Source organism: Colobus angolensis, unplaced genomic scaffold (assembly GCF_000951035.1).
Source record: "Colobus angolensis palliatus isolate OR3802 unplaced genomic scaffold, Cang.pa_1.0 Scaffold73, whole genome shotgun sequence".
Taxonomy (NCBI): Eukaryota; Metazoa; Chordata; class Mammalia; order Primates; family Cercopithecidae; genus Colobus; species Colobus angolensis.
The window spans coordinates 7,577,222-7,588,911 of record NW_012121043.1 but is presented as its reverse complement, the minus strand read 5'-3'; the positions used below and the strand labels follow the sequence as shown (position 1 = coordinate 7,588,911).

At 38.1% G+C, this 11,690-nt stretch overlaps 1 protein-coding gene across 2 annotated transcripts in view; it reads left to right on the top strand.

Annotated features, from left to right (window-relative positions):
- Nucleotides 1–11,690, top strand: part of PROS1 (protein S (alpha)) — a 101,360-nt gene that overhangs the window by 8,142 nt on the left and 81,528 nt on the right. The window contains exon 1 of one of the 2 annotated variants that reach the window (XM_011927604.1): nucleotides 6,055–6,297. The exons of the other annotated variant lie outside the window; for it this stretch is intronic. The gene's annotated coding sequence lies outside the window, so the exon portion shown is untranslated. Of the gene's footprint in view, nucleotides 1–6,054; nucleotides 6,298–11,690 lie in introns of those variants that run through there. 2 annotated transcript variants of the gene reach the window in all.

Sequence of the window (11,690 nt, the reverse complement as noted above, 5' to 3'; positions counted from 1 at the left end):
TTAGGTCTACATCTGGCTCATGTTGGTATACCACAGAGAAGCATCTGTTGATATGGTTAGGATGTTTTGTCCCCTCCATATCTCATGTTGACAAGTGACCTCTGGCCAGGCGCAGTGGCTCATGCCTGTAATCTCAGCACTTTAGCACTTTGGGAGGCCGAGGTGGGTGGATCACTTCAGGCCAGGAGTTTGGGATCAGCCTGGCCAACATGATGAAACCCTATCTTTACTAAGAACATAAAAATTAACTGGATGTGGTGGTGTATACCTGTAATTCCAGCTACTCAGGAGGCCGAGGCAGGAGAATTGCTGGGACCTGGGAGGTGGAGGCTGCAGTGAGTTGAGATCATGCCACTGCACTCCAGCCTTGGTGACAGAATGAGACTCTATAAAAAACAATAAATAAAAAAGAAAAGAAAGAAAAGAAAAGTATCGGGGGAACCTGCCCCCAATATTTCAATGTAGGTTCTTTCTATTTTCCGTCAGTGTCAGCCAGAGAAAGAGTACAAAGAGAGGAATTTTACAGCTGGGCCACCAGGGCTGACATCACATATCGGTAGGAACGTGATGCCAACCTGACCCTCAAAACCAGCAAGTGTTATTAAGGATTTCAAAAGGGGAGTGGGTGTAAGATCGGAGAGTAGGTCACAAAGATCACATGCTCCAAAGGGCAAAAAGGAGAACAAAGATCACAAGGCAAAAGGCAAAAGCAAAGATCACAAGGCAAAGGGCAAAAGCAGAATTACTGATAAGGGTCTATGTTCAGCAGTGCCCATATTGCCTTGAAAACATCTTAAACAACAGAAAACAGGGTTTGAGAGCAGAGAACCGATCTGACCTCAAATTTACCAGGGCGGAGTTTTTTCCCCACCCTAGTAAGCCTGAGGGTACCACAGGAGCCCAGGGTGTATCTCAGTCCTTATGTCAACTGCATAGGACAGACATTCCCAGAGCGGCCGTTTATAGACCTCCCCCCAGGAATGAATTCCTTTCCCAGGGTCTTAATATTAATATTCCTTGCTAGGAAAAGAATTTGATATCTCTCCTACTTGCACATCCGTTTATAGGCTCTATGCAGGAAGAAAAATATGGCTCTTTTTGCCCGACCCCACAGGCAGTCAGACCTTATGGTTGTCTTCCCTTGTTCCCTAAAATCACTGTTATTCTGCTCTTTTTCAAGGTGCACTGATTTCATATTGTTCAAACACACATGTTTTATAATCAATTTGTACAGTTAACACAATTATCATAGTGGCCCTGAGGTGATGTACATCCTCAGCTTACGAAGATAACAGGAATAAGAGATTAAAGTAAGACAGGCATAAGAAATCATAAAAGTATTAATTTGGGAACTGATAAATGTCCATATTAACATGAAATCTTCACAATTTATGTTCCTCTGCCGTGGCTCCAGCAGGTCCCTCCATTTGGAGTCCCTGACTTCCCGCAACAGAAAAGAAAGAAAAGGAAAGGGAAGGAAGGGAGAGGGGAGGGGAGGAGAGAAAAGAGGAGGGGAGGGGAGGAGAGAAAAGAGGAGGGGAGAGGAGGGGCTTCCATAGTAGGAGGTGGTGCCTGGTGGGAGGTGTTTGGGTCATGAGGGTGGGTCCCTTATGAACAACTTAGCAGCAGCCCCTTGGTGATGAGTGACTTCTCACATGAGATTCATAGAGGTTCACGTCAGATCTGGTTGTTTAAAAGTCTGGGACCTCCCCTTCTCTCTCTTGCTCCCATTCTGGCCATGTGATCCACCAGCTTCCCTTTTGCCTTCTACCATGATTGGAAGCTTCCTGAGGCCTTCACCAGGAGTAGATGCTGGCACCATGCTTCTTGTACAGCCTGCAGAGCCACGATCCTATTAAACTCCTTTTCCTTATAAATTATCCACCCTCAAGTATTCCTTTGTAGTGATGCAGACAGATTAACAAATTTGTAAGCTAGAGATTTTCACCAGTTGGTCATAGATCTCTTCTTATGAGACCAATGAGGGGGTTTCAGGGTGAGGAGGAAATCGAGAGTGACCAACCCATGTAGGCAACCCATGTAAGTTATGCCTTCAGTCTCATCCTATTTATACCACTTTAGCATGGTTTATGCTATCACAACTACATAGCTCAGTGGAAAAGATAGCATCCAGCTTATGATGAGCTGTTCAAATCTCATGGTCACCAGGTGTCCTATGGTCAGATTTTCAGACTCCACTGAAGTCCCAAAAAACAAACAAACAAACAACAACAACAAAAAAACCCAAGAGCAGTTTCTCAAGAGAAAGAAATTACTTGTCGAAGAAAACAAATTACTTGTTGAAGGAAATGAGACTTGCTCACAAATCATGGGGATCTCTACTGAAATTTCTCTTCTGAAACTTGCTGCAGCTTCTGAAGAGGACCCTGCTCTTTTATAGAAAATTTGAGCACAGTTGGATCTGATGGATCATTGGCTAGGCCAAGTGACAGAGCACTTGAATTGAACTTTGAATTAGCTGGAGAGCATTCTCTTATTATGGTTCCCATCTGCATTTGGCAGCCTTTCAACTCCTATGGTAAATAGATCATGGTAGAAAACCTTAAAATGGAATATGTCTCAAAAAATAAGACATTTACCAAAATTTATTCTTCTACCTTAGTGATGGACACTCAGGTACATAACAGCTTCTCTCACTTCTACAGCTATGTTCCAACATGACTAACCTCTTGCTGAAAATAGTCCACTGCTCTCAGTCCTCAGGAAGGAATGAAAGCCTTGGGTTTGAATCTGATTGGGCCTATAGTTAGATGGTTTTAGGACAGAATTCTGCTTATCAGCTGACTTGCATAAGCTTCAGTTCCAACCAGCATATGTTAATCAGCATACCTTAGGTCTTAGACATTTTGCTTCCTCAAAGGCCACTATCTAATAATCACTAAAGGTTTTTGGCATATTTCTTGTCAGTGTAGTTATTCAGGTAAGATACCTTATTTTAGTTTGGAGAAACTAGGAGAAAAGCTTATAGTATGAAACTGTAACAGAAGGATACTTCTTCAAGGGTCTCTCTCCTCTCCTTCACTCAAGAGATTCTGGATCAGTCAGGTAACTCAAAATGAGTGATTAAGGAGAGGCGGTGATTTATTTGTATTGTGATTGAAGTACAGCCTCTATTTGCTAATATAGGGAGTTTGTGCATGAAACAGTGAAGAAATCAGTGGGTTATCTATTCATCTTAATCACATGAGATCTCTGCTTGTTAATCCTTTCTCCAAGATGTGATCACTGCACACACCCCAGTTTTTGTTCAAGTGAGTCACAGCTGTTACCTAAGCTCAGCCACCCCTGTTTCTTCCCATTGCACTTGAAATCTGGGGGCTCATTTCCATTTCTGTCCCTCCCACCAGCATGTTTGATCTAGGGAGAACTGCCAGTAAAATGCTTATTAAAAATTCCAGTGGTTTCTCCAATAGTCTGTTTTTCACAGGATCAGTGAAAATATAGTCTTCTCTCCTATACTGGGGGAAGGGGGGGATGATTGAGGAGAGAGAATAGGTAGGGGCGACATAAAAAATTCAAGCCAGAATTTCTGTCTCCTAGTCTTTGTGAATTCTTTCTGTTACATTATGCCAAGGAATGTCTGGCTTTTCAATGTTATTTAGTGTGTGCCAAGATTGGTCTAGGATGGCATTAGCCAACCAAGCCAACTGTTAGAACTGAAGCTGGCAGCCCTAGCTAGCAAATGGAATGAAAGCAGCAATATTACCACATTCAGCCTGATTAAAAATTATGCTATCTCTTTGTGTATTCATTTTCTCTTGCTTTGTAACACATTACCACAAATTTAACAGCTTAGGAAAACACAATTTAATATCTCACAGTTGCATTGGTCAGAAGTCCAGGCACAAATCCAGTTAAGTTGCTCACAATCTCACAAGGCTAAAATCAGTGGGTCGGTCATTGTTGAGATCTCATTTGAAGCTTGAAGTCTACTTCCAGGCTCCCTGATTGTTGGGAGAAGTCACTTCCTTGCAAGTATAGGATTGAGGCCTCAGCTCCTGAGGCCTCTCACCATTGCCATCATGTGGCCCTCACCATAACATGGCAATTTGCTTCTATAAAATCAATTTAAAAAGCATCAGCTGCTGCTTTGTGTCTCCTATGTCTGTTTCTGAAATCTGAATTTGGCATACAAAGCTCAAAATCTAGGGGATTCCAGCCTTACCTCTTCCTACAAGTGACCTTTCCCTACTTCTTCTCTCAAAATGGACCGTTCTCTGTCCCTTCTCCCCTATGGCCTTTTCACATGCTGGTCCTTCTGTTTGAAAGACGATTCCTCTTTGTCATCCTCCCAATCATCCCAGGTGATCTATCCAAAGACTACTCGAGTTTTAACATACTTTATGATTTTGTTTCCCTTTTTCAGAATCATGAATTAAACTATGATAAAGCTTTGTAGGATCTTAATTTTTCCATTTATAGTAAAGGATAATTTAGAAAAGTGTTGTTTTTTTTTTTCTCAATAACTAGTCTCTAAAATTTTAAAAACCATCTTTGCTTTTTTTTTTTTACTCTTTTGTTTTATTGGTTATTTTATTCAAGGAATAAACCTGAACAGCTCTATTTTATCTATGTGTTTTTGCTTTGATTATAACCCTCTGATTTTTATTATTAACAAAGAAACAAATTAGCACATTATTGAATAACGTCTGTTACAGGTATTAGTTTAAATGTTTCATACCCTTATATTGGTTAAGATAAGATAGTCTATGAAGTGATAACACATTCATCCTCAAATCTCCAAATTGATTTTCAAATTTATAAATCTTGATGACTTGGCAAAATAAAAATTTATTTCTTAATCATGTAAAGTTCAGTGTGGTTTGCATAAATCTCTTCCATCTTTAGTTATACCATCTGGAATACATGGCATGCAATGTTCCTGAAAAAAAAAAAAAAGGAACAATGGAGGTGGTGTACTTGTTTTTAACTGCCTTAGCTTAAAAGTGACACACGCACTTCTACTTATAGTTCAAATAATTACAACTCAATGAAGCACATGGAATATGAAGCTTGAGTTTTGGAAAGTGAAGTCCTGAAAACATGGTCTATAACTCTGCTACTCCAATGTGGTCCATGGAACATCACCATCAGCTTTACCCAGGGAATTACTAAAAATGAAATATATCTGGCCCTACCCTAGATGCACTCATCCAGAATATGCATTTTAACAAGACTTTCAGATAATTTCTGTCCACATTTAAAGTTTGAGACAGTCTAGTTTTTAAGGAGATTGAGAAGATAGAGAAATGAACAAATTTTTGCAGAATGTCCAGAGGTGGTACTTAGGGCAAGAGAAGAGGATATGTCAGAGAAGGGAGAAAGAAAGCTGAGCACCATGGCAAGAGAATGCAGCTTGTGGAGAAGTTCTCCAGTGAGAAATTACTAGATGTGAGGTGGAAAAAGACTTTTAGGAATGGGCATTTCTGTTTTCTTTCTTTCATTATTTTAAAATTCCTTTTTTTTTGATTGTTGTTATTTTGAGAAAGAGTCTTGCTCTGTCCCCTAGGCTGGAGTGCAGTGGCGTGATCACAGCTCATTGCAGCCTCAACCTCCTGGGCTCAAGCAATCCTCCTGCCTGAGTTCCTGAATAGCTGTGACTACAGCATGAGCCACCATGCCCGGCTAATTTTGGTCATGTTGCCTAGGCTGGTCTTGAACTCCTGAGCTCAACGGATCCTTCTACCTCAGCCTCCCAAAGTGCTGAGATTACAGATGTGAGACACTGCACCCAGCTAGAAGTGGCACTTCTAAGTTTCAACTTTAAATTACAAAAGTTGCTTCAATATAAACAACTGAACCCCTAATTCCTCTGCCTCCGATGTTTTTTCAAAAAGTGTCGATTTTCACATCTAAATTGATTAAATACTCTATTAGTCTGTTTTCATGCTGCTGATAAAGACTGCGCAGTTTACAAAAGAAAGGGGTATAATTGGACTTACAGTTCCACATGGCTGGGGAAGCCTCACAATCACAGTGGAAAGGAAGGAGGAGCAAGTCCCGTCTCATATGAACGGCAGCAGGCAAAGAGAGAATGAGGAAGACACAAAAGCAGAAACCCCTGATAAAACCATCAGATTTCATGAGACTTATTGACCACCACGAGAACAGTACGGGAGAAACCGCCCCCATGACTCAATTTTCTCTCACCAGTTGCTTCTCGTAACACGTGGCCATGATAGGCGTTCAATTAAAGATGCGATTTGGGTGGGGACACAAAGCCAAACCATATCAAGTGCAAAGAAAAGAGGCTTATAAGATGCAAGTGAGGAAGAGGTTAGTGAAAGCTAATCTATAAAACCAACGGTGACTATCCACGAGAAAGAAGGAGTGAAGAGGTCTTGGCAGATGTTGGAATTTTATCAAATGTTGGATTGGGTTTCATACCATGATTCGGTGAATCAGAAAGGGCAGGATGATGTTTGACATTAGCAAGACCTAAATTATCTTTACACTGTTAAGCTTCGATTGAGATTAACATTGCATTAATTTAAAAGAAAACAACCTTTGTGATGAAAAAGACGTCTTGACCCTTGTTCTATTAGATGATACAAATTATTTTTACCTAAATATTCCTGTTTTATTAGGTTTTATTTTACATATATCTTACAAAAACATGTAAGTAAAAATAATAATAATTTAGGGGGGTTGGGTGATACTTCAATACTTTTATTTTATTTTATTGTTATTATTTTTTGAGATGGAGTGTCACTCTCTCACCCAGGCTGAAGTGCAGTGGCACGATCTTGGCTCACTGCAACCTCCGCTTCCCAGGTTCAAGTGTTTCTCCTGCCTCAGCCTCCTCAGTAGCTAGGACTACAGGGCGCACTGCTGCACCCAGCTAATTTCTGTATTTTTTTAGAGACAGGGTTTCACCATGTTGTCGGGCTGGTTTCAAACTCCTGACCTCAGGTAATCTACCTGCCTCAGCCTCAGGCAGAACTGTGAGTCAATTAAGCCTCTTTTTAACATAAGTTGCCCAGACTCAGGTATTTCTTCATAACAATGTGAGAACGGGGTTTGAGCATCCTCGGAGTTTTGTATCTGCTGGGGTTTTGAAGCCAATCGCCCAAGAATACTAAAGGACAACCATGTTTATAGGGTACACTGTAGTGTTTTGATATTTTTATACATTGTGAAATGATCTAATTGTGCAAATAAGCATATCCATCACTTCAAATATTTGTCATTTCTTTGTGTTGAGAACATATTAAGTCCTCTTTTAGTTGTTTTGAAACATACAATCCATTATTAACCTTGGAATTTGGGTCTCTGTGTCTCATTGGATATATTTCCCTGGCTTACACTACCAGCTGTAAGCCAGTGATTCCCTAATATTTTAAAACTATTCCAGAAATCCCTGTTTAATGCAATCTAATTTGAAAATATAGATATGCAATAAAAAATGCATCTGTAGTACCACTGACCAGAGACCAATGTAACATTTTGTTCTATATTCTTTGAAGCTTTTGTCCACAGATACACATTCTTAGAAATGAAAATGCATTGAATTGTGCTCTATATAATTTTTGTAACTTGATGTTTCATATCATAAAACTATGATGATTGTTTTTATATCAGTAAGTTGAAATCTATATCACCCTTTAAAATAGATGCATAATTTTCCTTTATGTGTGCTTATTATAATATATTTAACCAAAACTATATTTTGGACTTTTAGATTATCTCCAATGTTTTGCTTGTATCAATTATATTGTAATGAACACATTCATATATATTTCTTTATACATACATTCATATATATTTCTTTATACATACATTCATATATATTTCTTTATATATACATGTTTATTTGTTAATTTTCTAGAAATAGAGTTGTTAGCTGAAAGTCCATATAGTGTGCCTATTTTGAAAGTTTGGGATACATATTGTTACATTTCCTCCTGGGAATCTGCTTTTGAAAGTAGATATTAAGGGTGTCTTATTCCTCTCATCTTTGCCAAAGTTGGACTTTAACTTCATTTTAAATCTTTGTTAATGCAAACATATTAAAGACTTTTTTAGGGAGGTAGAGGGAGTGGTTGGAGTGGATGTATTAGTTTGATGTGAGACTTGCCCAAAATGCTTTAAAAAACTTGGCAAATACTGGCATCTCTGGATCATAAAGTGAGGGTAAGAAGATCATGAAATTCAGTCATAAATGTTAATGTACCCTTGTGTGTATCCATTGTCTTGTGAGGCTTGAAAGAATTCTGATAACATTTGTGTGTATGTGTGTGTGTCTGTGTGTGTGTGTGTGTGTGTGTGTGTAGGGGGGAAGGGGGAGAGAGAGAGAGAGAGACAGAGACAGAGAAACAGAGAGAGAAAGAAAGAGAGAGAGAGAAAGAGAAAGAGAGAGACAGGATATCAGTCTGTTGCCAAAGCTGGAATGCAGTGGCATGATCTTAGCGTACTGCAGCCTCAGTCCCCCAGGCTTAGGCAATCCTCCTACCTCAGCCTCTTGAGTAGCTGGGACTGCAGGCATGAGCCATCATGCCCAAATAAACATTTATGTTTCTTTCAACTTCTTAAATGTCCTTATTAGTCTTTTTTTCCCTTCTTTTATGAAATGTCTAATTATGTTTTTAGTTTATTTTTTTTTTCTAGTAGAGCTTTTCTTTTCTTATGGATTTGTAAATTTTCTATATATATTAAAAGCATTAAATTTCTTTCATAGAAGTGGCATTTTTTTTCCTACTTTGCACCTTGATTTTTACTAGTACAGATTGTGTTTTTGGATGCAGACATTTTTGCTATTTATGAGCCACGTCTGTTTTTGTATTTTTCTTTTCAATTTTGACTTTAGTGTGGTATAAAGGAATGTCTCTCCCACCTCAATAATATATAAATATAGTGAAACCCTGCCAAATGTGTTAAGTGGGGTACAAAATCTCAGTTTTACACAAATAGGTTACATTGATTGAGAGTTCATAAAAATGACAGACATGAACCCATTTAGGTAACCTAACCGGCCAAGTTTCGGGTCTGGCTGCAATATATGAAGGTCCTTGTTGTGGTGTGGCATTGCCTAGTGTTGTCTGCTTAGCTTCAATGTTGATGAGAATGATTCTTGGTCCTGGCACTGACTGAGACTTTAAGAACAGCAGTGATGTACTCTAGGAATCTCCTGCTTAGTGAGTGCCTCTTTCTCCAGAGCAATTTAGAGACACTGGTCCATGAGAATCCTGGAGCCTGATAAACACATATTCCATGGATCTGTTATTCTGTTACTGTGCCATGCTTGCAATGTTTTTATTTCTCTGGCACATTTTTGATATCTGAAAAATGTAACTAACAGCCAGATTCTTGCTACCAGATACTTGCATAAAATCGGGAGCTTGAAAGAAATGAATAAGAGAAATGTATAGAACAAACAACCTCAAAGGAAATAGAGGTAATTGAAGTCACACAAGATATCTTTTAAAAACTTGTAACTAATATACTAAATAAAGTAAATGTGAGAGGATCTGGCACCTATAAAACAAAAATAGGCTGCCATGGAAAGCAAAAATTAGAGAACTAAAATATGATCTTTAGTCTTAAAAGTTATTTTCATTTATATTCTGTTTCTAAACATTATTCTTTGTTTATCATTCTAAATGGTCTTTATAAACAACTTTTAAAATTCTTCAACAACAATTCATGATTTTGAGTGAATTTACATCAGCATTACAGATTAATGTGGGCATTACATCCTGAAAGTACTGGACTTTCCTATTCAGGATCCTGAGACATAAGACTTTTTTATGTCTTCCAGTAACATCTTATGTTTTTTTGCTATATCATTCTTGCCCATGACTTACTTATTCCTTTGTATTGAATAATTCTTATTCAATTATATCTCCCCACCACACACTATGTAGGTTTTCTGATTTTTGATGGTGTATAGGAAACCTATTGATTTTTTTTTTTTTTTTTTTAAATCTCAGTCTAGTCCAAGCGCAGTGGCTCACGCCTGTAATTCCAGCACTTTGGGAGGCCGAGGCAGGTGCATCACCTGAGGTCAGGAGTTCGAGACCAGCCTGGCCAACATGGTGAAACCCCATCTCTACTAAAAATACAAAAAAATTAGCTGGGCATGGTGGCTGGTGCCTGTAATCTCAGCTACTCTGGAGACTGAGGCAGGAGAACCTGGGAGGCAGAGTTTGCAGTGAGCCAAGATAGCGCTACTGCACTCCAGCCTGAGTGACAGAGTGAGACTCCACCTTAAAAAATAAATAAATAAATAAATAAAATAGAAAAAAATCTCAGTCTAGATTTTTTTAATACTCTTGTTAGTGCTAATGAATTTTTAGAGGGTTCTATTGGATTTCATTGGTAGATAATCATTCACCTGCATATACTAATTTGTCTTTGCCCATACAATATTTATTTTATTTTGTTAAAATATGCATAACATAAAATTTATCATTAAAACCATTTTTAAGTGTACAAATCAGTGGTGTTAAGTACATTCACCTCGTTATGCAGTCATGACCGCCATCCATCTCCCATACTTTTCATCTTGCCAAACTGAAATTTTATAACCTTTAAAATATACCTCCCTTTTCCCCTATTCCTACATCCCCAGGCAACCACCATTCTATTTTCTGTCTCTATGAATTTGACTACTCCAGGTACCTCATGTATATGAAATCATACCATACTTATATTTTGGTGTCTAGCTTATTCCTTTTTGCATAATATTTTCAAGTTTCATTCATGTTATAACATGTGTCCTATAGAATATTGTTACTTTGCTTCTTTTCATCAATTATTATTTAACTAAAATTTGGAACAGTGATAAATGATAATAATGATTTTATGTATCTTTGCCTTGATCTCGAGTTTAATGAGTATATCAATAGTGTTTAATTGGCTAATGTTTTTGTAGTTGGTCTCTGGTATGTACTCTTTGTCATGTTAAAAAAGATTCTTACACTTTGTAGATTCCTAAGGCTTTTACTTTTACTATTAACTTTTCTTTTTTCTTTCTTTTTTAAAAAAAGAAAAGTCTGGAGTGCAGTGGTGTGATCTTGGCTCACTGCTACCACCACCTCCCAGGTTCAAGCAATTCCCCTGCCTTAGCGTCCTGAGTAGCTGGGACTACAGGCGCGCACCACCACGCCCAGCTGATTTTTGTATGGGGTTTCACCATGTTGGCCAAGCTGGTCTCGAATTCCTGACCTCAGATGGTCTGCTCATCTCGGCCTCCCAAAGTGCTGGGATTACAGGCATAAGCCACTACCCCTGCCCAAGTTTTATTATTAATTTTTCTTGTATCAGAAATATTTTCTGTTTTTTTTTTTTTTTCAATTGAGTTTAGGCAGTTAATTTGATGTTGTACTCATTCTGTAACACCTAATCATTCTTGTATTTCTAGAATAACATCTACTTGGTCAGGTTGTGGGGTTTTGGGGATCCATTATATTAAAGTAGCCAATAATTTATTTAGAATTTGACCATTATACTCCTGTCAGATCAGTTTATGTGTTTTCTTTTCTGTACTATCTTTATTAGGTTTTGGTTGGTGTAACGATTTTAACTAAAAGAAATGTGAACATTATAGAAAGTTCTATCTGAAGCTATATAGAATACTAAATAGCTGGGCTTTAAGTAGAATCAGAATATTATTAATTTCAAATAGGGTTCTCTTTCCATGTTTTGCTTTTCTTTTTTTTTTTTTTTTT